At 36.3% G+C, this 27,864-nt stretch overlaps 1 pseudogene; it reads right to left on the bottom strand.

Annotated features, from left to right (window-relative positions):
- Positions 1-21,873: 21,873 nt before the first annotated feature.
- The window catches only part of LOC103162005, a 99,969-nt pseudogene continuing 93,978 nt past the window's right edge, over positions 21,874-27,864 (bottom strand).

Genomic DNA, 27,864 nt, shown 5'->3' with positions numbered 1-27,864 from the left:
TATTTATTCTGTATATTTGGTGTTTTGATTATTATGTGTTGGGGGGCGGGGGGGACACTTCTTTTTGTGGTCCAGTCTGTTAGGTGTTCTGTAAGCTTCTTTTTCTTTCACAGGCATATCCTTCTGTAGGTTGGGGAAGTTTTCTTCTATGATTTTGGTGAATATGTTTTCTGTACCTTTGAGTTGGGTTTCTTCGCCTTCTTCTATACCTATTATTCTTAGGTCTGGTCTTTTCATGGTGTCCCATATTTCCTGGATATTTTGTGTTAGGGATTTGTTGGACTTGAGGTTTACTTTGGTTGATGAATGTATATCCTCTAGTGAGTCTTCAATAGCTGAGATTATCTCTTCCATCTTTTGAATTCTATTAGTTATACACACATCTTTAATTCCTGATCATTTATCCAGCCTTTCCACTTCCAGCTTTGTCTCATTCTGTGTTTTGTTTGTTGTGTCTATTTCAGCTTTCATGCTTTGAACTGTTTCAAGAGCTTTCTTCACTTGTTTGGTTGTTTTGTCTTGGGTTTCTTTAGATTCTTCAAGAGATTTGTTTATTCTTAATTTTTTGGTTTGTCTTTTCCTCCATTTCGTGTAATTTTTTTGCTTGCTTTTTCTTCTATTTCTTTAAGGGATTTTCTTATTTCCTCTCTAATGTTCTCTATCATCTTGCCGAGATAATTTTTGAGGTCCATCTCTTCTTCATGCTCTGTGTTGGACTTTTCAGATCTTGCTGGTGTGGAGTCCCTAGATTCTGGTGGTGTCATATTGGTCTTTCTGTTGTTGAGTGAGTTCTTATTCTGTCTTCTTCCCATATCTTCTTCCAGTGGGTGCAGGTGGTATCTCTAGCTCCTCTTGTGACCCAGTGGTGTGTGTGGACCAGGGATTCAATGTCCGCAGCTCTGGATGGTCTTGCCTCTCCTGGTAATCTCCTCATTCTGAAGGAGTTAGGCCTCCTTGGGGTCAGGTTGGCAGAACCAGAAGGAAGAGTGGTGTGTTTATAGATTCAGGGAGCTCCTCCCTGCCTGGGCGTGTCTCCCACAAGCAGGCGAAGGTCCAGAGATATCTGGGTGAATGGAGCTCGTTATGGATTAAGGGGACCGAAAGGGAAGGAAGACTGGCCTGGTTTATTTTATGTTTTATATTCTCAGTTGCACTGGTCCATTTGTCATGCTCAGTTGTAATTACTTTTTTCTCAGCTTATTTGCAAATGACATCACATAGCCTCTCTAACTCCTTTTGCACATCTTCCGTTGGCCAGTTGGTGACACCTTATTCAGGGTACTGTATTAAACACTCTTGGAAGACCAAAAATTATTTTTTTCTGAAATAATTATTTCTTGTCATCATTTCCCTCCCTTTCTCTTTCTCATTTAATTGGAAGTTATCTCTGTGGTCTCTTTTTCACATTATATCATCCTGTCCTTTTACAACTAATACTGAATTATCTTTGGATTGGTTTTAACCTTGGAAAAGGTTTATGGCAGGAGTTACAATGAAGTCTGATGAGAAAACAAACCAAATTATATCACATACTATATGTATGTAAGCATGATAATAAATATATATGCCTAGCTGTATCCTGATGTTTATGTAAAAAAATCAATGAGAGAAAAACAAGATCTTGTTATGCACACTAAGTACTGATAAGAGTTCATTAAATTGAAAAGAACTGTACTGCAGAAAAATTGGCAAAAGAAACTACATAGATATGTCAAAGAAAACATACTTCAAAAACTTGAGTTAACTGTATGGATTTCAATGATCTAATTACATTTGCTGTTTAAAATGCTATCAAAAGTACAAACTACATCTTAATTATGTATTTAAAACAGAAGAACTCATAGGATGAGAAAATATCCCTAGGGCAAAAAAGAAAAGAAAAAGGTACAAAATTTCATGATTTTTACATGAAATTTTTTCCTGTTACATTTTTGTTATTTTTTGTATAATATCCTTCACTTTCTCTATGTTTTCTACTCAAGACCTCTAAACACACTCATTCTTCTAATATGATCTCAAAAATTAATGGGTCGTGCTGCATGCACATTCCATGTTCTACTGCTTCAGAAGTGCATTTGCTCATTTTAGGTATTTCAAGTAATAAATTATATTGCTGCACAATGCAAAGGAACAATTATATGCCTCATTTTGCATATTATGCTGATTAAACTTGTCTGCTATGGGGGAGGCTTTACATGTTAATAGCTTTGTAGCCTCAACCTGAGTGAATTCTTATTGTTTATGAATTCAAACAAACATGGTATTACTGGAAAAAGTAATAGCAAGAAAAATAATTGGGCCAGTTACTGAAAAGGGTAGAGTTTCTTGTTCTGTAATCTCTGTCAATAATGAAGAAAATGAACTGCTTTTATTTTAAAGTGACAGTTTTAACTGCAGCAGCAAAGAAAAAATTCTTAGGAGTTTCATTGGCATATGTTATAATTTAATTGACTCATGTTTCATAATGTATATTATAGCTAGTATCTAAAACTTCCATTATTCCTCAAAAAATATGGAAAATAACTAATTGTGAATTTCTCCAAATAGGAAAGTGCAAATTTTTGAGGACTTGGGACCATGGAGCTTTATCAGGAAATGAGAAGAGAAAACTTAATTAAGCTAATGTGATATTATTGTGTTTACTAAGGTAGGAGTATAATGCAAATATGCAAATACAGAGTAGAGGTGTTTATAATGTAACTTATGCTATCTAAGGTCATAAGGGAAACATTTTTGCAGTGATTCCCCTTCAGGCTTTAAAACAGGCAGAGACGAATGATTCATTAATAGACAAGAATGAAAATCAACCTGATTTTATTACAACCAGATGGACCAAGACTTCCAGTCTGGCCTGGATCATTTTACTTTAGTGATATTCAAGGGCAGCATAATTTTGTGGGAAAAGGTATGCATATAACAACTCAACCTACGTGCACAACAATACAAGACATACTTACATTGAGATTTTTTTTTTTTACAAAGTACATTGGGCTTCTTTCACAAGAGTGGATACTGTTGTCTCAAATACAGTGCCCACGATTTAGGGTCTAGGGAGTTTGACTGAGTTAAATATAGTGCTTGCGCAAATCAGGATTGTCCTGGCCCTAAGATAATTTAACTCAACATAAACTGTTGTAAACCACAAGTGATATCACTTGTAAGAGTGGGGTTTAGAGTTTCAAAATGGTGTTCAACATTTAGGGGGAATGGTCTGGGATAAGGGAAAGCATAAATTCTTTGAAATACAGGTGAAGACTGTCTCATCAGACAGCAAAGGATGACGAGGTATAAAACTACATCATTCCTAGAATTTGAGGAAGAGCAGTTATGTGTCTCATTCCATCAAAGAGGTAAATGGTGTGTTTAACTTCACTGGCTTCTCTGTTGCTTATCTGTGTTCACAAGGCTTTTCCCCCCATATAATTAATAATTGAAATCTTTATATTATCTCTACACTTAATTTAAATGTTCCTTCCTGCCTTTTACCAAGAAAATATTATACTGCATCTAAAGCATTCTAATTTCAAATATAAATGTAATGGTAGAGAAGGTATTTAGATTTATGTTTTTAGAATTGATTGCTTATCCACTCATTTAATCTAAACATACTTTTTGGACACTATTGCATATTATGTGGGAGGGAGGATAAATTTTGAGAAGATATAAACTGAGTACTAAGGGGTTACAACTTAGAGTTTTGGAGTTTGGACTATTTTTCTGTACTCTTTAATGGTCTTCCCAGTCTTCTAGGGCTAACAATTGTCTCTAAGTAAACTATGAGATCTCAATGGGAATGAACTTTAGACAATACCAGTATCGCTGCATCTGCTAATGGATTACATAGTAGACTAGCATGACTAATAAGAAGTAAAAGTAATTAAGTTTGGGCTTTATTTGTCCTTATTTTCATAGCAATAGGATGTGAGCTTATCCTAAGTTAAACAAAACTGCATTTACATCATTGCTTCTACACTTGTTTTGGTATACATTTTAGTGGGAAGAAATGTGCTTTTCAGATAAACAAATATAGACAAATTGTATTCTGCTAGTACTAGGTATCATTGGTTATATAGAATTTCATTAAATTTTCAAATATTTTAATAAGTTGCCATTAACATAAAATAAGCTTGTGATATATATATATAACACAAAATACAAGTTTTAGTTTGTGTACACATGTATTCCACTAAATCCATTAAGACAGTTTAAATGCTGGCCATAGTTATACTCTGAAATTTCTTTCTCATGACTATTACATCAATCATGGCCCTAGATTCTTTTTTTTTCTTTTGTAAAATGTAGATTTTTATGAGTTAAACTGATAAACATAGATGTTTCATCATATAGTAAAGCCAAACAAAATTTAAATGGAGAATATAGTACATAATAGAAGACAGAAGGATATAGTATGTAAGAGATACTTTTCTTCACATTGCATTTAATGAGTACCTTTGAATAATCAAATTTTGATTATAATTATGATTTTGATTGTCTCATATCCAATGATTCAATCTCTTCTTTCACTTATAACTGAGAGATAAAAGAATAAGACCTATGCTCAACAAAATTTTGCTGAGCTTCTTAAAGAAGAGAGAGTGTTAGATGTTTGAACTGTTCAGAGACAAGATTGTACTTACAGGCACAAGCCCTGACACTTGCTGACATATATGCACTTCTTTGTGTAAATTTAGAGGAGAAAGGCACATCAATGCCTTCAATTACTGAAAGAGAGTCTAACCTTTCTCCCACAACTGGCACCAAGGAATGGAAATCTGAAAGGTTATATCTTCAAAGAGAGCACAATTTGAGGGACACACAAAGAGGCAGTGGAGACCTATCTCTCCAGGGCAATTTGTGTTTCTGTGAACTTAGAATCTTGATATAGAAAAGCACAATTCCTAAGTCATTTCTTTGTAATAAAAATATTCAAGCAGTGATCATGCTCATGCACAGCTGGGTAATCACATAGCTTTTCAAGATTCTGAAATAGCATGCTCATGTTTGAGTCCTGTATACATTAAAATGATAGGATAATTATTCATTTCCATTGAGTGATGGATGATAGAAATGGTATTGTTCTAAGATCAGAAATGCAAAGAGTTTGTTGAATGTGTATTTCTGAGCCCTGTCAGAGACATAATGGAATTAGAATAAGGATGTACCAGTATAAAATCTTACTGAAAAAATACTTTATGTTCACATTTAAGACCCATTATATACATTTTACATATTCTCACAGTTCAAAATATATAGCAAATCCATGGATATTCATTTTTAAACACTTAAAGTGAAACAACTAAAAAGTTTTGAAAAGCAGGTTGTCAATGTCAAGTAGCTACCGACTTCAGACCAGTCTCCAAATGTGGGCTTTATTCACTGTGTTTCAATGCATCTAAAATTTGTAGTCTGATAGTATTTATCCCATAAAATGTACTACTGATTGGTCAAGGTTAAAGAGTGATAGCCCTGCTGTGAAAACTCCAGAAACTGACAAAGTGGTCTATAGGAAGAATTCCCACAAAGATACAAGGAATTATTTGGGAAGTTTAGTCTTCATGTTTATACATTGTTACACAAAAATCATCCCTTGGTAGGAAGATTACAACTATCTGATTGTGAGGGATCAAATCAACTTTTCCATTGTTCATAGGTATATAATGTAATAATCTCAAATTTTTCATGTAAGTTATAGAAAATTTACTTCTGTGTGACAGAGGCCTATGGTGTCAACTTTCTTCTTTCTCAGATGTCAGGGCACTCCTATCAACATCATAGATATACTCTGTAAACTTGATTCCATGGTAGACAAAGTGATGACAGACATTGCTCTGGGAACATGTTTTTATTTTCCTTTAGCTATTGAGCTGGAAAATCTTTGCTACTAATCTTGTCATCTCTTAAACAGATACTCAACTTTCCCAAGGAACATAAAAAATACATCTGGAGAATAAATTATTTTAAGTACCCCTGAAGGCATATGTCCTAAATAATGACATTCAGCTACTGCAGATGAACATATCCAACATGCAGAAGGCTGAGAAATCAGAAGCATAGCAGATAAATAAATTGACTCAGAAATGATGAAAATTTTCCAGGGAAAACTTATTATTGATTTACAGTAGTTACCACCAAATATCAGTACACTGTAAAATGCTAATATTATATTTTGAGTTTGGAATATGAGATTTTCTCTAACACTGAATTAGATAAAGGGACTTTTTGTGTGCCTAATATAAATCATACTAGTCAAGATATGGGGATTTCATAAATAGAGAGTACAAAGAATTCTTAATATAAGAACAGGTATCAGTAATAAATTTTACAATTTAAAGATTAAAGGTGTTGTCACTGTATATGTTTATACTTCCTATTTGTGTGTCTGTGCTATAAAAGTTTATCAGGTTTATTTCCAGTATTAAAAACTCTTTTATAGACACTAAATGTTTTCATTTAGTCAAAAATGTAGTAATTTTGTGAGTTTCAAATTTCAGCAAGACTTTTTTGATCTTTTTTAATCTTTTTCAAAATATAAGCTCCCATAATCCATGTGAAGTGACAGGGAATGGAACATATGAGCATGGGAGGTGGAGGTCATGATCATAATGGAGAAATTTACAGAAACAGCTGAACCAAGCTTTTGGAAACTCAAACACTAGAGCTACAACTATGGAGATTCTAGGGGACCAAACTAGGTCCTCCATATGTGGGAGACATTTGTGAAGCTTGAAATATCAGAGAGGACCATGGAAGTAGGGCCACTATACAAATCTGGTTCTTGAGCTAGCTTGTTGAAGCCCATTCCTTAGTGAGAGGTGCCATGCTCAGTCATAGTAGGATCAGGATTTAATCTCAGTATCTGAGATAGTTTGTTGGAGACCATTCCCTATGCTAGAATACCATGCTCAGTTTAAATACATGGGACAGGGGCTGGGCCCTGCCCCAACCTATTGCACCAAAATATGTTGACTCCTGATGGGAGCCCTTACCCTTGAGAAGGAATGGACTGGGGGTGAGCTGTGTGGGTGAGGATGGTGGGATTAGGTGAGGGTGTTGGGAGGAAGAGTGGGAATGATAAGTGTGTTTGGAATGTAAAATCAAATCAAAAAATAAAAAATGAAAAAAATGAATATATCTTATCCCTTCCTTATACATAACTCTCCATAACAACACAATTTCTTTTAGGACACATAGTCAAATTGATTTTCCAGTTAATCTGGAAGGATTCATGTCTTTTAAAAAAATAATAAGTGTATTAATTTATTTTACATCCCTATCACAGTTTTCACTCCCTACCCTCATCCCATTCCTTCCATCCAGCCCATCCCTCATCCTCTCCTCTAATTCTGTTAAAAAAGTTCAGGCCTCCCGTGGGTATCAACAAAGCATGGTATATCAAGTTGCAGTAAGATTAAGCATCTCCAGTTGAATTAAGACTGGGCAAGGCAACACAGTATGAAGAATGGGTTTCTAAAAGAGAGAGAGAGAGAAAGAGAGACGGAGAGGCTAGAGGCTAGTTTGGTCCCATGAAGGCTTCTGGGTTGTCAGTTCAGACTCTGTGAGCTCCTGTGATCCAAGGTTATTTGTTTCTCTGGGTTTTCTTGTGATATCTTTGACTCCTCTGCCTCCTACAGTCTTTTCTCCCTCTCTTCAGCAGGATTGCTCAAGCTAAACCCACTTTTTGGATGTGGGTCTCTGCATCTCCTTCCATCAGATACAGATGAAAAATTTATGATGCCAATATTGAGCAAGTCACAATCTATTTGTATAGCAGAATATCGTTAGACATTAGTATATTGAGATTGTTGTTTTTCTTCAGTCATGCTTGGTTCTATACTTGATCTCTGGGTCATCCAGCCCCTGGGTCTTAGCACTTCAGGCAATGTTAGAGATGGGTTCACTCCACTGGCAAGGGCTTCAAGCTGGACCAGTCATTGGCTGGCCACTTCCACAAATCTGTGCCACACTTACCTCTGCACATCCCACAGGCAGGGTAGACTGTAGGTCAAAGGTTTTGGAGCTGGTTAGTATACCAATCCCTCCCCTGAAAATCTTGCCTAAACAGAGGAGATGACCTGTTCAGGCTACAAATCCACTGTTTCTAGGAGTCTTACCTCGCGTCATTCTTGTAGATACCTGTCCCTGAAACTCCCACCATTCAAAACCTCACTTTCAGTACCTTGCCCCTCCATCTACCCACCCAACCCAATCTGTCATGTTCCCATTCCCATCCCCTAGTTCACCCATGAGATCTGTATTATTTTGTCATCACAGGGAGATGCAGAAGTCCCTTCTTGGACCTTCCTTGTTACCTAACCTTTCTAAGGCTGTGGATTATAGCATCATTATCCTTTACAGGTAATATCCACTTTAAATGAGTACATACTATGTCTGTCTCTCTGTGTATGAGTTACCCAATGCATGATTTCTTTTCTATTTACACCCATTTGCCAGAAAATTTCATGGTGTCACCATTTGTAACCACTGAATGTAAATGTTCTATATTTTCCTTATCCACTCTACCTTTGAGGGGCATCTATGTTGTTTCCAGATTTCAGATATTATGAATAAAACTGCTATGAGCATAGTTTAACAAGTATCCTTGTGGTATGATTGAGCACCCTTTAGTTATATGAACAAGAATGGTGTATCTCTGTCTTGAGTTATATTGATTTCCAATTTTCTAAGAAACTGCCATATTGATTTCCAAACAGACTTACAAGATTGTACTCCCACCAGTATTAAAGGAGTGTTCCGTTTGCTCCACATCCTCTCCATCATATGCTATCACTTTGTGATTTTGATATTAGCAATTCTGACAGGTGTAAGATAGAATCTCATAGTTTTTTTGATTTATAATTCCTTGATTGCTAAGATGTTGAACCTTTGTTTATTTGCCATTTGAGATTCTTCTATTGAGAATTCTCTATTTAAATCTGTACCCATTTTTAATTGGACAATTTGGTTATCTAATGTCCAGTTTCTTGAGTTCTTTATATAATTTGGAAATCAGATCTCTGTCAGATATGTGGTGGATAAAGAACATTTCCCATTCTGTCGGCTGCTGTTTGGTCCTTTTGACATGAAGTTTTTCAATTTCATGAGGTCCCATTTACTAATTGTTGATATCTGTGTCTGTGCTACCAGTTCTCTATTCAGGAAAGTGTCTCCTGTGCCAATAAATTCAAAGTTATTCCCACTTTCTCTTCTATCAAATTCATTGTATTTGGATTTATATTGAGGTGTTTGATCCATTTGGTCTTGAGCTTTGTGCAGAGTGATAGATATGGATCTATTTGCATCTTCTAATATGCCAACATATAGTTAGACCAGCACCATTTGTTGAAGACGCTTTCTTTTTCCCATTGTATAATTTTGGACACTTTGTTCAAGCTCAGTTGTTCATAGACACATGAATTTATTTCTGGGACTTCAATTTGATTCCATTCAACCAACTATCTGTGTTTATGCAAATAAGATGTTGTTTTTGTTACTATAGTTCTATAGGAGAGCACAAAATCCAGGATGTTGACTCTGCCAGAAGTTCTTTTATTGTACAACATTATTTTAGTTTTCCTGGGTTATTCTTTTTCCTATACAAAGTTGAGTATTGTTCTTTCTAGATGTGTACAGAATTGTGTTGGTGTTTTGGTATGAATTGTGTTGAATCTGTAAATTGATGTTGGTAAGATTGCCATTTTAACTATGTTAATTCTAATGATCCATCAGAATGGGAGATCACCAATATTTTGATATACTCTTCAGTTTCCTTTTTGGAAGACTCAAGTTCTTGTCACACAGGTCTGTCACTTGCTTGGTTAGAATTACTGCAATATACTAGAAGAAGCCTTTCTGAGTGAGGTAAACCAATCATTAAAAGAAAAACCTGGTATGTACTCACTCATATGTGGATTTTAGATATAGAGTAAAGGATTACCAGCTTACAATCCACACTGCCAGAGAAGCTAGTAAACAAGGAGGCTTGTAGAAGGGGAAAGGGACAAGAACTCCTGAGCAAACTGGGAGCAAGGGAGAACAGGGAAGGTAGCTAAGAGAATGAGAAGGGAGAAGAGGAGGGGTGAGGATGATATGAGGGAGCGTAATGTTTGAGTCGAGGGAAGAATAGAAGAAAACAAAAAAGGAGATACCATAATAGAGCGAGACATTTTAGTTTTACAGAAAAATCAGGCACTAGGGAAAGGTCTGGAGATCTACAAAGATGAAGCCAAATAACAATCTAAGCATCAGAGGAGATGCTACCTTAAATTCTCTCCACTGGTAATGAGATTGATGACTGTCTTATACGTCATCCAGCAGCTGGTGGAAATAGATGCAGACACACACAACTAATTACTGAACTGAACTGGATTCCAGTTACAGAGAAGAACAAGTGATGAGAAAAGGGGTCCAGACCAGGCGGGTGAAACCCACAGTAACAGCTTACCGAAACATGACAAAAGCAGACTTAATAATACATATCCACAAATCCAGCACTACAGAAAGTTCTGGAAGGAAAACTCCAACCCAACGAAGATAACTACACTCACAAAAACATAGGCAATAGATGATCCAATTTTACCAAACATGAAAAGAAACAGGAGGGTGAAATACACACACAATGATACCACCAACAATAAATCCAAAACCAAAAAGTAACAACAATCAATGGATATTAATATCCCTCAATTTCAATGGTCTTAACCTGACCATAAAAACACAAGGCTACCAAAATGGATATGAAGACAAAATCCATCCTTCTGCTGTATATAAGAAACACACCTCAATTTCAAAGACAGACATTACCTCAGAGTAAAGGGTTGGGAAAAGATTTTCCAATCAAAAGGGCCCAAGAAACAAGCTGGTGTGGCAATCTAACAAATTAGACTTCAACCAAAAATCAATCAAAAGAGATGAAAAGGGCATTTCATATTCATCACAGGAAAAGTCCATCAAGATGAAGTCTCAATCCTGAAAAATCTGTGTCTCAAATACGAAGGCACCCACATTTTTTTTTTTTTTTTGGTTTTTCGAAACAGAGTTTCTCTGTGGCTTTGGAGGCTGTCCTGGAACTAGCTCTTGCTGACCATGCTGGTCTCAAAATCACAGAGATCCACCTGCCTCTGCCTCACGAGTGCTGGGTTTAAGGCTTGTGCCACCAATGCCTGGCCGGCACCCACATTTGTCAATGAAATATTACTAAAGCTCATACTTCACCTAAAACCACACACACTTATAGTAGGAGACTTCAACACCCTGCTTTTGCCACTAGACAGGACCACCAGACAGAAAGTAAATAAAGAAATAAAGGATCTAACAGAAGTTATGGCACAACTGGGTTTAACAGATACCTATAGAACATTCCATCCAAACACAAAAGTATATACCTTATTTTCAACGCCACATGGAACATTCTCTAAAATTGACCACATAGTTGGCAGCAAAGCAAACCTCCACAGATAAAAAAGAAGTGAAATAACCCCTGTATCTTATCAGATCACCATGCTTTAATGTTAGAATTCAACAACAATACAAATTGCAGAAAATCTACAAAGTTGAGGAAATTGAATAACACACAATTGCACCATTCCTGGGTTGAGGAAGAAATAAAAAAAGAAATTAAAGACTTCCTAGAATTTAATGAGAATATAGACACAACACACCCAAACTTCTGGGACACTACAAAAGCAGAGTTAAGAGGAAAGTTCATAGCACTAAGTGCCCACATGAAGAAAATGGAGAGAAGTTACACTAGAGAATTGACAGAACCACTGAAAGCTTTAGAGCAAAAAGAAGCAAACTCACCATGGAGGAGTAGATGCCAGGAAATAATCAAACGGAGGCCTGAAATTAATGAAGTAGAAACTAGGAAAACATTACAAAGAATCAAGGAAACAAAAGATTGGTACTTTGGGAAGATCAACAAGATAGACAAACCTCTATCCAAACTAACCAAAAGGCAGTGAGAGAGCATGCTAATTAACAAACCAGAAATGAAAAGGGGGATATAACAACAGACACTGAGGAAATCCAGAGAATTATCAGAATTACTTTGAAAACCTGTACACAACAAAATTTGAAAATCTAAAGGAAATGGAAATTTTCTGAATAAATATCAGTTACCAAAATTAAAGCAATAACAGATAAGCAGTTTAAATCGACCTATATCCCCTAATGAAATAGAAGCAGTCATCAAAAGCCTCCCAACCAAAAATAGCCAAGGGCCAGATGGCTTCAATGTAGAATTCTACCACAAATTCAAATAAGAGGTAATACCAATACTCCTCAAATTTTTCCACACAAATGAAGCAGAAGGGACATTGTCAAACTCTTTTTACAAGGCTACAATCACTTTGATACCCAAGACACACAAAGATACAACTAAAAAAGAGAGCTACAGACCAATATCCCCCATGAATATCAATGCGAAAATACTTAAAAAACATTGGCGAATTGAATCCAAGAACATCAGAAAAATCATCCTCTTGGATCAAGTAGACTTCATCCCAGAAATGCAAGGATGGTTCAACATATGAAAATCCATCAATATAATCCACCATATAAACAAAATGAAAAAGAAAAACCACATGATCATCTCACTAGCTGCTGGAAAAGCCTTTGACAAAATCCAACAACACTTAATCATAAAGATCTTGGAGAGAACAGGAATAACAGGAACATATCTAAACATAATAATAAACAATATACACCAAACCAACAGCCAACATCAAACTAAATGGAGAGAAACCCATAGTGATTCCTGTAAAATCAGGAACAAGTCAAGGCTGTCCAGTCTCTCCATAATTCTTCAATATTGTTCTTGGAGTTCTATCTAGAGCAATAAGACAACAAAAGTAGATAAAAGGGACAAGAATTAGAAAGGAAGATGTCAAACTCTTACTATTTACAGATGATATGATAGTCTAAATAAGTGACCCGAAAAACTCTACCAGGGAACTCCTACAGCTGATAAACACCTTCAGCAAAATAGCAGGTAACAAACTTAGCTCAAAAAATCAATAGCCCTACTATATACAGATGATAAATCCAATGAGAAAAAACAGAGAAACATCACCCTTCACAATATACAAAAGCAGCATAAATTATCTTGGGGTAACACTAACCAAAGAAGTGAAAGATGTGTACAGTAAGAAATTTGATAGTAGATACCAGAAAATGGAATGATCTCCCACACTCTTGGATAGGTAGAATCAACATACTAAAAATGGCAATCTGTCCAAGGGTAATCTACAGATTCCATGAAATCCCCATCAAAATCCCAACACAGTTCATCACAGACCTTGAAAGAACAATAGTCAATTTTATATGGAAAAACAGAAAACCCAGGATAGCCAGAACAACTCTGTACAATAAAGGATCTTCTGGAGGCATCACCATCCCTGACTTCAAGCTCTATTATAGAGCCATAGTTCTGGAAATAGCTTGGTATTGGTACAAAAAAAGACAGATAGACCAAGGGAGTTGAATAGAAAACCCTGATATTAACCCACCTTATTTTTGACAAAGGTGCTAAATCTATACAATGGAAAAAAGATAGCATCTTTAACAAATGGTCCTGGCACAACTGGATTCGGACACACAGAAGATTGCAGATAGATCCATATCTGTCTCTTTGCACAAAACTTAAGTGCAAATGGATCAAAGATCTCAACATAAATCTAGCCACACTGCATCTTCTAGAAGAAAAAATGGGAGATACACTTGAACAAATTGGCACAGGAGCCTGCTTCCTGAATATTACACAGACATTGAGATCTGCAATTAATAAATGGGACATGAATCTGAGAAGCTTCTGTAAGGCAAAGGACACAGTCAGTAAGAGAAAATGACAGCCCACACAATGGGAAAAGATTTTCACCAACCCCACATCTGACAGAGGGCTGATTTCCAAAATATACAATGAACAAAAGAAGCTAGCCACCAAAACACCAAAAAATGCAATTAAAAGGTTGGATGCAAGCATGCTTCCTCTCATATATGAAGCTTAAGGGGAAGAAAATGGTTCTTGCAAGTGAAGGGAAAACATGCATGGATGTGGAAGGGGAGGGGACAAGAATGGAAGGAGATACATGACCAACAGTCATTATATGCTCAGATGGAAATGTCATAGGGAAACTCATTACCTGCAACAATTAATACGGGTTAATAAAAATAATAAATAAATGGGGAAAATTCCAAACAAATATAAAATAAACATCCACTTCTAAAAAAAAATTTGGATGCAGAACTAAATAGAGAATTCTCAGCAGAGGAATCTGAAATTGCTGAGACACTTGAGAAAGTTCTCAAAATCCTTGGCCATTAGAGAAATGCAACTCAAAACAACACTGAGATGCCATCTTACAGAAGCCACAATGGCTAAAATCAAAAACACCTGTGACAATCTATGCTGGAGAGGATGTGGAGAAAAAGGAACACTCCTCCATTGCTGGTGGGAGTGCAAACTTGTAAGACCACTTTGGAAATCAGTATGGCGGTTGCTCAGAAAATGGGAATCAGTCTACCTCAAGATCCAGCAATTCCTCTCTTAGGCATATACCCAAATAATGCACACACATGCAACAAAGACATATGTTCAACCATGTTCATTTCAGCATTGTTTGTATTATCTACAACCTGGAAGCAACATAGATGCCCCTCAACTGAAGAATGGATAGAGAAAATGTGGTACATTTATACAATGGAGTACTACTCAGCAGAAAAAAAAAAGCAATGGGATCTTGAAATTCTCATGCAAATGGATGGAAGTAGAAGAAACCATCCTGAGTGATGTAACCCAGTCACAAAAAGACAAACATGGTATTTACTCACTAATATATGAATTTTACACATAGAGCAAAGTATTACCAGCCTACAATCCTCAACACCAAAGAAACTAGGAAACAAGAAGGACTCTAAGGGGAAAATGCATGGATCCCAGGAATGGGAAGGGGCAGGATCTCCTGAGCTATTTGGGAGCATGAGGGTATGGGAGAGGGAGTTGTCAGAATGAGAGGAGGGGAAAATGAGACAAGATGAGGAAATGGAGGAGCAGAAATATTGAGTTGAGGGAACAATAGAGGAGAGCTGGATGAGAGATACCATATTAGAGAGAGCCATTATAGGTCCAAGGAGATATCTGGAACTAGAGAGATTTCCACAGACCTTCAAGGATGACAGCAACTGACAATCTAGGCAATGGTGGAGAGGATAACCTAAATACTCTTCCCCTATAATAAGACTGATGACTACTCTTTATGTCATCCTAGAGCCCTCATCCAGTGGCTGATGGAAACAGAGGCAGACACTCACAGATATACACTGAACTCTGGAACTTAGTTTCAGAGAAGGAGGAATGAACATCAAAGGGGTCGGTACCAGGCTGGCAAAACCCATAGAAACAGCTGGCCTGTACAAGAGGGAGCACATGGACCCCCCAGACTGTGTCTTGGAGGTCAGCACAGGACTGATCCAGACCCCTGTACATGGATGTCAATTAGGAGGCTTCTGCACTGTAAGGGACCCCTGGTAGGGGATTAGTATTTTCCCTGGTGTAAGAAGGGACTCTGAGAGCCCATCCCATGGGAAGGGATGCACTCTTGGCCTGGACACATGGGGAGGGCCTAGGCCTGTCCAAGGATGATGTGGTGGACTTTTTGGGAGTTCCCATGGAGGGTCCTCCCCTGCCTGGGAAGTGGAGGGTGGATGGGTTGGAGGTCAGGTGGGGTGAGGGGAGGGGAGGGAGAGGGAGAATGGATTGACTTGTGAAGCAAGCTTTTCCTAATTTGAACTAATAAAAAATAACAAAAAAGTGAGCAGCCCCACATAATATGTAGGATGTACACTAAGTTTATTTATGGAAAATCATCGAAGATGCAAATGCACATCCTATATCTGAACACATTTCTGGTTTTATATATTCTTCCTTAAAATAAGATAACATCATAGGAATTCACTTCCTCAGAAACTACTGTAACACAAATCTTTTTATAAATTATATGTGCATCTGTGTAGCAATATAGTCTGTTTTCTCTTTAGCTAGAAGCACACTATGAAGTCCAGAATATCCTAGAACTTTCTGTTTAGGCCTACTTTTCCTCAAAAGAATGGTAATCTTCATGCTTCAGCTTACTGAGTGTTGAGACTATAGTCATGAACTACCATGTCTTGCTTAACACAAGTCATTTAGAGTTTTGGAATCCCTTGTCAGATTTTATGGTCGACTTGATTTTCCTTATGATTTGATCTCTTTTTTTCTTCTCAAAAAATATGGGCCTTTTCATACACAGAATCCATGATCACATAATAGCTAAGAATATAGTGATGAGGTGTAGTTGGCTCTTTAATAACAGTGCTAGATAGATCTTGATATTTACTGTAATGCAAATGAGTCTCAACTCTGCTTTAGTTTTAGAATAGAAATATTTTTATTTCGATGAGTTATTACAAATGTGTCACATAAAGACAATTGAGGACATTTAAAAAGGTCTATGAATTCAAGAATTTATTGTGTTAAAAAATGAGCATGTCAAGATTGAGAGAACTGACTCCAGAAAGTTGCCTTTTAACTCCTACAAAACATTGTGAGCACCCACAATCACGTACTAATATAATAATAATTTAAAATTTAAAGTTAAAAAGGACTATACTAATAAGAAAAAATGTAATATCAGTCCCTGGAAGAGCTTACTGTAATTACATCATCTCCCCTAGGAGATACATTTTTCTCACTCTGACAAAATGTTAAAAATTGATTTCAGCAGCTGTGAAGATACCTTCTCTTTTTAGTTACATGAAATTTAATGCATATTATATTAAGATAATTGTTGAAATTAATGATATTTTCATGAGCAAAAATACAATTTTCTTAAGATTTTGACATCATCCCTTACATATTAGAGTAATTGGATTAAAAATGGAATAGATATGACATTTACCTTAGAAACTGAATGAAATTACTGAAGTGATATTTGTCATTTTACTGCTAAAGCTCTTCATGTATATCATCAGATATAATTATTTATTAATCATTATTTTCTTTTGATTGATTTCGTGGCATATTAATCATTCTAAGAACAAGATTTGTATTGAACTCATTGTAGAACAATCTGTTGTCACACTCATGGCTCCTTTAAGTTCTACATCACTTTTCTGAGTAATTGGATGGGTTATAGTTGTGAGTTATTCTAAACTTCTCTCTTTTCTCTTGTGTATATAAATGTTTGTGTACCATATGTGTGTATGGTTATGTGTGTGAGTGAAGGCAAGTATGTGTTCTTGTGTGGGTATATGTTTATTTGTCTGTACATCATCAGTCTTGGTTGTCAGTCCCTACTTTCCACTTTTTTGAGACAGATTCACTTCTTTTTATCACTGTAAAAGCCAGAGTAACTGTCCTGCAACTTTCTGCTGCAATCTTATCTTAATAACACTAGGGTGATATAGATGAACACTACTGCATCTAGGTTCTAAAGATTAAAACTCATGCCCTCATGATTGTACCACTACTGCTTTATCCAATGAGCTAGCTCCTCTGCTACAGCTTTTCTTATTATTTACTTTTATTTTTCACATTATTGAGCTCAGCCAGTTAGCACTGTTCAATACGTACTTTGCATTATAAATTGGTATTTCAAGACAGGATTTCTCTGTATAACTTTAGAGCCTGCACTGGAACATTGAGCTGTCTCCTCCACTACACCTTCCCTCATAGTTTGCTTTTATTTGATGTTTGGAGACAAGAATTCTCTGTATAGCTTTGGAGGCTGTCCTGGAACTTGCCCTGTAGAGAGGGCTGGCCTCACACTCACAGAGATCCACCTTTCTCCAAGGAAGCAGTGTCTTCCACACAACCTGACTGATGTATATATGAATGCACAGAGGTTATGATAGCATATGCAAGACCTCACAGCATCAGGCCAGACAAAATCCCATGACTGAAACAGGAAAATCACCATGGGGTCCTACCTCTAAGCTAGGAATTTTCTGCATTTGATACCCACTAGCAAAGAGGAAATCAATTTTCTCCAATAGAATGTCTACATGGAAGGACCCATGCCTGGGAGGAGGGGGGTTCTGTGGTTGGTCAACACAAATTGCACTCCAAAGTTTTTAAGTGTATTAAAATTCCTTTTATTTTATTATTTCCATCTCATTGGATTTTTTGTTTGCTTTGATTTTATATTTTGAGTCTTTGTTACTTATTACAGTGAGAGAGAGAGAGAGAGAGAGAGAGAGAGAGAGAGAGAGAGAACATGAGAGAGAACATGAGAGAGAACATGAGAGAGAACATGAGAGAGAACATGAGAGTGTGGTGGGTAGAAAGTTAGAAAGGACCTAAGAGCTGGGAGAGGGGAATAATATAAATGAAATATTTTAAGTAATAACTATATATAACGTTATTTTATATGCTTTTCTGTTTGAAAGTATCATTATGTATTTTCTTTGATTTGATGGTTTTGAATGCTGGAAACTAAACACTTAGAACCTTGTCAACCAAAAAATGTCATCAATAAAAATGAAGTACAATAGGGTTTCCATACTCAGAAATTCTATCAAAATTACAATTGATTTCCATGTAAAAATATAAATACTAAAGTACCAATAAGAATTTCCATTTGGTTCTATGTAATTTTAAAACTAATTATTCATAAAGCATATATCATTGTTCCAGATTCTAATAAATGTATCAGTCAGCATAATTTTATGGAAGGAGTCAAAATTTGAATTTTGTTATGAGTAACTACTATCTCCACAATTACACACATACACACACACACACACACACACACACACACACACACACACACACACACACACACACACACAAACACACAAAACAACAATAGCTTCACCAAAACATACAGATCAAGAATATGCAGCATATCCTTTGGTTTTGTTTCTTTTTGATTATTTGTTGTTGTTTTTTTTTTACTTTTTGACTTTTTTTGTTTAGAAAAGAAAGCATGGCATGAGTAGAAGGTAGTGTCCTATACCTATGCTTTCTGACTATGGCCCTGACAAAGGCTAGAAGCAGAAATCTTTTTTTTTCCAGATTTTTTTTATTTGAATTAGAAACAAGATTGTTTTATAGGACAATCCTAGTTTCTTTCTCCCTTCCATCCTCCCCTACCACCCCCCTCAACTAAAACCCTACCTATCACATATCCTGTCTGATCCCACTGGACAGTGAGGCCTTCCATAGGGTGTCATCAGAGTCTATCATATCCTTTGGGATAGGGCCTAGGCCCAGCCCTTTTTGTCTTGGCTCAGGGAGTATTCCTCTATGTAAAATGGGTGCCCAAAGTCCACACCTATGCTAGGTATAAATAGTCGACTACTACAGGAGGTCCTGCAGAATTCTGAGGTTTCCTCACTGGGGTCTGGATCAGTCCCATGCTGGTAACCCAGCTATCCGTCTGGGGAACAAGAGTTCCCCTATGTTCAGGACAGTTGTTTATATATGTTTCACCAGCCTGGTCTGGACCCCTTTGCTCTTCACTGGTCTGCATCTGGATTCCAGTTCAGTTTGGTGATTAGTTGTGGGTTTCTGGTTCTATTTCCACCAGATGTTTGATGAGGGGGTGGCCTATAAGTCAGTCATCGATCTCATTGTCTGAGGAGGGCAATTAAGGTAGCCTCTCCTCTGTTGCATAGATTGTTAGCTACTATCATCTTTGTAGATCTCCAGACATTTCCCTAGTGCCTGATTTCTCTGTAAACCAAAAATGTCTCCCTCTATTATGGCATCTCCATTCTTGTTATCTTCTATTCTTCCCCTGTCTCAAAATTTCTGCTCCCTCATGTCCTCTGCATCCCTCCTCTTCTCCCCTTCTCATTCTCCTAGCTCCCTCCCCACACTTTGTGTGCTCCCAATTTGCTCCGGGGATCTTGACACGTTCTTCTTCTCCAGGAGACCATGTATTTCTCTTTAGGGTCCTCCTTGTTTACTAGTTTCTCTGGCAGTGTGGATAGTAGGCTGGTAATCCTTTACTCTATGTCTAAAATCCACATATGTGTGAGTACATACCATGTTTGTCTTTTTGTGATTGGGTTACCTCAATCAGAATGGTTTCTTCTATTTCCATCGTCTAGTGCCTGCAAATTTCAAGATTCCATTTTTTTCTGATGAGTAGTACTTCATTGTGTAAATGTACCACATTTTCTCTATCCATTCTTCAGTTGAAGGGCATCTAGGCTGCTTCCAGTTCCTGGCTGTTAAAATAGTGCTGCTAGGAACATCGTTGAACAGATGTCCTTGTTGTATGAATGTGCTTCTTTTGGGTATATGCCTAGGAGTGGAATTGCTGGATCTTGTGGTAGACTCATTCCAATTATCTTGAAGAGTCGCCATACTGATTTCCAATGTGGCTGTACAAGTTGGCACTCCCACCAGCAGTGGAGGAGTGTTCCCCTTTCTACACATCCTCTCCAGCATAAACTGTCATTGGTGTTTTTGACTTTGGCCATTCTGACAGGAGTAAGATGGTATCTCAGTGATGTTTTGATTTGCTTTTTCCTGATGGCTAAGGATGTTGAACGATTTTTTACATGTCTTTCAGCCATTTTAGATTCCTCTATTGAGAATTGTCTATTTAGTTCTGTGCCCCACTTTTTAATTGGATTGTTTGGTGTTTTGGAGACGAGCTTCCTTATTTTTTGTATATTTTGGAAATCAGCCCTCTGTCAGATGTGGGGTTGGTTAATATCTTTTCCCAGTCTGTGGGCTGCTGTTTTGTCTTGCTGACTGTGTCCTTTGCCTTACAGAAGCTTCTCAGTTTCATGAAGTCCCATTTATTAATTGCAGATTTCAATGTCTGTGCTACTGGTGCAATGTTCAGGAAGTGGTCTCCTGTACCAATTAATTTAAGGGTATTTCTCCCTGTGTGTCATAATAGGTTAAGTGTGGCTGGATTTATTTTGAGGACTTTGATCCATTTTTACTTACGTTTTGTGCATGGTGATAGGCTTGGGTCTATCTGTGGTCTTCAACATGTCCTCTACCAGTTATGCCAGCACCATTTGTTGAAGATGTTCTCTTTGATCCATTGTATAAATTTGAATTGTTTGTCAAAATTCAGGTGTTCACAGGTGTGTGGATTAATATCAGGGTTTTCAGCTCTATTCCATTGGTCTACCTGTCTATTTTTGTGCCAACACCAAACTGTTTTCAGGACCATAATTCTGTAATAGAGCTTGAAGTCAGGCATGGTGATGACTCAAGAAGTTCCTTTATTATATGGGCTGTTTTGGCTATCCTGGGTTGTTTGTTTATCCATATAAAGTTGAGAATAGTTCTTTCAAGGTTTGAGAAGAATTGAGTTGGGATTTTGATGGGCAATGCATTGAATCTGTAAATTTCTTTGTCCAGATTGCCATTTTTATGTTGATCCTACCTATCAAAGAGCATGGGAGATTATATGGGAAGCTGTAGTCATGCCTAGTAAGGGCCTGGCTACAGGTGTGTCTGACCATGCCTGCCAGGGTCAGCGTGATATAGAGTGAGAGTTTCAAGTAGCTGGGGACTTTTGGTTTCGCTTTTTGGCTTGCTGTACAGACTGCTGCTGCACAGGCTGGCTAGGTTGCTCTGTTAGTAATGCTTTTCCCTATTAAATACCCTTATATTTCTACTTGTCTCCGTATTGGTAATTTCCCACTTTATCTGGTGTCAGGAGTGGGATCAGGCTTTAATGAATTTGAACACAAGGCACAGATTTCCAGGGGTATATAGCTCACAAATGCTTTTTGCTTCTTTCATTTCATAATTCTTTTGGATAGGGATTAGAAAATATGTAGACCCTTTATTGTTTAAAGAGCCATTCATTAGAATTAGCTGGTTGTTGCTACTTGGATCCTGGCAGAGATCCTAGCCTACTGGGATTATACAATATTGTTAATTTCTGCATCTGTTATACAGACCCTCTTCGTTGGATACTCTAAAACAGTATTTTCTTCTTCTGTGTCAACACAGTCCCTTTTGGCCTTTGTTTCTTCCTTATGGAGTAAATGTGGGTGCTCAATGTGTCCTCTACATACAAAATGCTGGATCCGGGATTTCAGTCCTTCACATTTAGGGAGATCCATGAGGGGCTTATATGTGCGCATTTTCACTCCTTTTACAAAGGCACTACTTTGCTTTATGACTGAGGGCTTCATGTTTCTCCATTATGTTGCTTCTTCCATCTTTGTTCCTGCCCCACATGTTATCATGACAGAGTCTAGTCCTTGCAGCTTACTATACAGCATGTGGGTTTTAACAGCATGATTAGCACATAGCTGTTGTAGGTGGGTAACATTGAACTCTTGAACCTCGTGATCATAAACCCATTTGGTATTTTCAAATTTACAGTCATACAAGACTAGAAGAAATTCAACAGCCATGCTAAAGAGAAACAAGTATGAGAATGCACAGCAGTTAGCCAATAGTTCTTTTTTTAAAAAACACTGAGCTTTAGTTGAGATTAAGAGGCAAAGACAATCTATTAATGTCAGTGGTTAGTAACATTTAAGATTAATATAATACACTGTCTTAATCTGGAGTGACTTTATAACTCTTTTTTAAAAGGGAAAAATGATCAATTTGATCAGTATTAAGTTAATTTCAGTGGTAACAAATCATCAAGATGTGGGTTGATAAGAAAGAAAGAAAGACATTTTGGCTCCCCATCATAATAGATAGTTAGGATGTGACATAAGCAGATTGTTGTATCTTCTTTTATTTCACCTTTATGATATTTAATTTTGGATACTTTACACTGTTAAGACTTAATCCTCTTTTAGACTAAAAGGGAATTGTAGGGGAAGCTGTAGCCATGCCTAGGTTAGGGGCTGGTTACAGGTGTATCTGACATAGAATGAGAGTTTCAAGTGGCTGAGCACTATTCTCTAGTTTCTTCATGTGAGCATTTACAGCTATGAACTTTCCTCTTAGTACTGCTTTCAAAGTGTCCCATAAGTTTGGGTATGTTGTGTCTTCATTTTCATTGAATTCTAGGAAGTCTTTAATTTCTTTCATTATTTCTTCCTTGACCCAGGAATGGTGCAATTGGGTGTTGTTCAATTCCCATGACTTGGGAAGTTTTCTGCAATTTGTGTTGTTTTTGATTTCTAACTTTAAAACATGGTGGTCTGATAAGACACAGGGGATTATTAAATTTTTTTATATCTGTTGAGGTTTGCTATGTTGCCAAGTATGTGGTTGATTTTTGAGAAGTTTCCATGTGATGCTGAAAAGAAGGTATATTCTTTGGTGTTCAGATGGAAAGTTTTATAGATGTCTGTTAATCCCAATTGGGTCATAACTTCAGTTAGTTCGTTTGTCTCTTTTTAAGTTTCTGTCTGTTGATCCTATCCATTCGTGAGAGTAGAGTGTTGAAGTCTGCCACTAAATCTGTGTGGTCTTATTTGTGGTTTGAGTTTTAATAATGTTTCTTTTATGAATGTTGGTGCCTTTGTATTTGGGGCATAGAGATTTAGAATTGAGACTTCTTCCTGACGGATTTTTCCTGTGATGAATATGAAATGACCTTCTTCATCTCTTTTGATTGATTTTAGTTTCAAGTATAAATTTTTATATACTAGCATAGCTACCCCAGCTTGTTTTTTGGGTCCATTATCCCAACCCTTTACTCTGAGGTAATGTCTGTCTTTGAATTTGAGGTGTGTTTCTTGTATGCAGCAGAAGGATGGATTCTGTTTTCCTATCCAATCTGTTAGCCCGTGTCTTTTTATAGGCAAGTTAGGACCATTAATATTGAGGTAAATTATGGTCCATTGAGTGTACTGGATGCTGTAGTCAGCCCATAAGCAGGCATGGCTACTTTTTGATTTGTTGTTGGTAGTGGTATACTATGTGAGTTTACCCTGATTTTCTTTTGGGTTTTTGTAAAGTGGGATTATCTACTGCATATGTTTATGTGAGTGTAGTTAATTTCCTTAGGTTGGAGCTTTCCTTCCTGTACTTTCTGTAGAGCTGGATTAGTAGTTACATATTAGTTAAATATGTTTTTGTTGTGGAATATCTTGTTTTCTCCATTTATATTGATTGAAAGCTTTGCTGGGTATAGTAGTCTGGGCTGGCATCCGTTTTCTCTCAGAGTTGGTAGAATATCTATCCAGGTCCTTCTGGCTTTCAGAGTTTCCATGGAGAAGTCTGGTGTAATTCCAATAGGTTTGCCTTTGTGTATTACTTTGTAGAAGCAGGAATATTTAAGCAACCTATTTATGGATCAATTTTTACAAGATTTTATCTTGCTTCAGTCATTGTTGAGGAAATTTTGAGCATGAAATACTGCTCACATGTAAGTACATTCACAATTTTACAGTTCTTCTCATCCACAATGAACTTTTAGAGTTTCTTGTTTTATATATATATATATATATATATATATATATATATATATATATATATATATACATCCACTGTCATCTGCAGCCTAGAGAAGATGTCTAAACTGCAGTCTACATTATTAGATGCCTGTCAAAAACCTAGAGAGACTTATTTTTCTTGTTCTCTTTTATTTTTGAGATTATAATTTAATTGCAACTTTTCTTGCTTCCTTTCCCATCTTCAGAACCTTAGATGATATTCTTCCTTTCTCTCTTTTAATTTAATGTCCTGATGTAATTAATTGTTACTGAATGCATATATATTACTTCGTTGCCTATAGTTCTTCCTGTAGGATTGAGGCCTCATGGTCTTTTCATCCATCTAGTTTGGCATGTTTATTTACATCATCCCTGTTTGGCTCACATTTTGGCTGGGTCATGTTTGTGAAACTTAGGGATATAGCTCCTTTCCAAACCAGAATCTATAAACATTTGTCCTTATAATCACATAAAAGTGTAGTCTTCCCTGCATTAAGGATCAGACAACATTGTGGAAGAGGTGACCAGAACCATTTTAAGAGCCAGAGAATGAGTGAGTTTTCCGTAGTATTGGATCACCTTGTAATCCAGAGATACTTATTAAGCTTTGGGACAATACTGTGCAACATTTACCTACATAAATATTCCACAAGCCTTTGTTTAATACTCCTATGGAATTATATAAATAGAAAATTAATAGACATTAACTGGAAAGAAAATAACTTAGTCTCGGGTGGGCATCCATCAAGATTTGAAAACAATGCTAATTTACAATAGTCATATTTCATAGAGGGAAAAGATGCCTCTTGAGCATCAATTATAGTGAATTCCTGTTAGATTTGCTTATCCAGTGTGTTTTTATTGAGGTAACAATAGAGCTTATGGAATGAAAACTCAATGTCCACAGTATTTTCTGTTATTAGCAAAGCTATTGATTCATCAACTCATCTATGAGAAGAGTAGCTTGAGGTGAATTTCTAATAAATGGCAGAATTTAGTACCCCAGTGACCTCATTTACTTTGTTCTATATTACTATTTGAATTAGAGATATGTCTGAGGTAAATACTTGACCAGTTTGAAGTTACTTTTTCAATATAATAATACTTAGATCTGTAATAAATTCGACAATGGCAAAAGATCCCTATTATTATTATTTACAATTGAAGCAAGTGCCACTTGGACATTTTGTAAAATATGATTGATTTAGGATGTCACACGTCTGTATGATTTTAGGTATAGTTCTTTCAGGTTTTTCCTCTGATATCAGGAATTGTTAAATTCAGTAAAATAGAGTAATGACTATTAATAATACAGAATTTTAAAAAATTGCTTGGTTTTCATACCACAACCAATCTGAATATTTGTTTTAAGGATATACCATATGTGTGTAACTAATATCCTTTGGGTTAAAGTGACATTTTCTAGAATGTCTGAGAGAATAAATATATGTATCCCAGATGATGTGACATACAGGAAAGGACAAATAAGTTCTTATTGAATAAAATATTTGTGAAATTACAAATCTCCCAAACATGCTAGTTCATATTATATTCTGAGTTTATATTGTATCATAATTATAAGTGAAAATCATGTAAGAAAGAAATCAAAGAGGATGTTGTCAAAAAACAGGACAGGAAAAGTCTTTCTTCTCAATGATGCCTAGTACCAGCAAAAGTTTTTGATACATTTCATGGTGTTTAGTAAATATTTTTGGCATAAGAGAGGGGAAAATGAGATATAAGCCAACTAGTTGCTGGTGGAAAGACATGGGTATGTTGAGAAAAGGCAACTGAGATTTTGCTCTTACTGTCTTCCAAGAGCTCAGATTTTCATCCTTTGTGGTAGTATGTAACAAAAATAATGTGGATTGTTTTCTTCTTGCAATAACTCACTGAATCCTAACAAACATTAAATTACACACACACACACACACACACACACACACACACACACACACACACACACGGACATCATTCACATTCTGTGTATTCAAAACTCAGGTTAATGATAGTTTTATAGTTACCAAGGGGGACATTTTGGATTCTGGCTAAGAGGATATGAACAAAATTAAGCACATAAAAGGGACATGAGATAATCGTGGATTTTAGATAATCATAGATTTTAGGTGACTCTTGGCCTTAAGACATAGAAAATTCCATATGCCCCTATAGCTATCAGTGTAGAGGCAAAGGGCTTAATAGAAATAGGAAAAATTTAAAGCCAAGGTCATGGTGAGAGATTAGCTTTTATGTATACATACTTTTTTCACACTGTGGGGTAATGACACAGTTTTAGAGTGTCAGGATACAGGAGGGACATCATCCAAACAAGAAGAACCAAATGAAATACCTTGCTTTTCAGGCTCATAAACAGTAGACTGGATATTTTGTTTCATTTAATAGTCAAAAATAAAAACTGAAAAGAAAGGAAGGCCAAATGAAAACATGAATTAATAATCACTAGTATCATTTATTGTTGAAATTAATTTTATCCTGTAATGCTCCCTAAGTTTCAAAAACTTAGGAAGTGAAGTTAGGAAAAAATTAGGAAGTGATTTTAAAGTGAAGAAAGGATCATGTGTATGTCTAAATAGGATGAATAACACTGGGGAAAGTCACATCTTAGGAAGTTATTAGATTTGTTCTTATCTAAAACAAGAAAAAAAAGATCATCACTCCACGGGCTATGAGTTTGTGAGCAGCTGTTCTCAGTTTCCATGGCAACATGGGGATCCCGACTTCCCTGAGATGCCATGCCAAGTTAAAAATATCAAATCCATGCTGGAAAATGCGTTAATCCTTCAAATGTTCCTGTAACACTACTATAGTCACTATGTCAAAGTTTTTCTGGGAGACATTGAACATTTTAAACTTTTATTAAAATATGGACAATGGTAAGTCAAGATATACTTTAGATTTAGAGGGCATGACAATGGAAGGGGTTCAGCTACTTTACCTCAGTCTAACACCATCTAGCTATGGGGCCTTGGAAAATTTATCTGATCTCTACAAATTTTGCTTTCATCATTTGTAGCACAAGGAAAATTCCTATAACAAACAATTTTAAGGACTCAAGCTTAGTATTGCCAAGTTTCCAAGGACTAAATAACAAATATGACTGGCATTATTTCAGGACTTATTTATTTTTGCCTTTTACTTAGCTAAATGATTGTTGGCTACAAATAGTGTAGCAATTCTATTTTACATATCCAGATTGCATTAAAAGATAGTCAAGATCAATATTAAAATGCTTATTAACTAGTAGAGTAAAACACAATTGAGATGAAAAATAACAAGTATGAGTGTCATATGGAAAGCTAACTTTTTCATTTTAAATACATAAAGTAAGTGAGCTAGAAACCAAACAGTTATCCAGTTGAAGAGGATTTCTCCTAAATTGAGTAGCTAAAAGAAAATTCCATATATATCCTGGATAACTACTAACAATAAGTACTTCTTGGTTGCCATGCTAAAACACCATTACCAAAAGCAATGTATGGGGAA

The sequence above is a fragment of the Cricetulus griseus genome, chromosome X (genome assembly GCF_003668045.3).
Source record: "Cricetulus griseus strain 17A/GY chromosome X, alternate assembly CriGri-PICRH-1.0, whole genome shotgun sequence".
Classification (NCBI taxonomy): domain Eukaryota; kingdom Metazoa; phylum Chordata; class Mammalia; order Rodentia; family Cricetidae; genus Cricetulus; species Cricetulus griseus.
The sequence above is the reverse complement of the archived record's forward strand: the minus strand, read 5'-3'. Positions and strand labels throughout refer to the sequence as shown.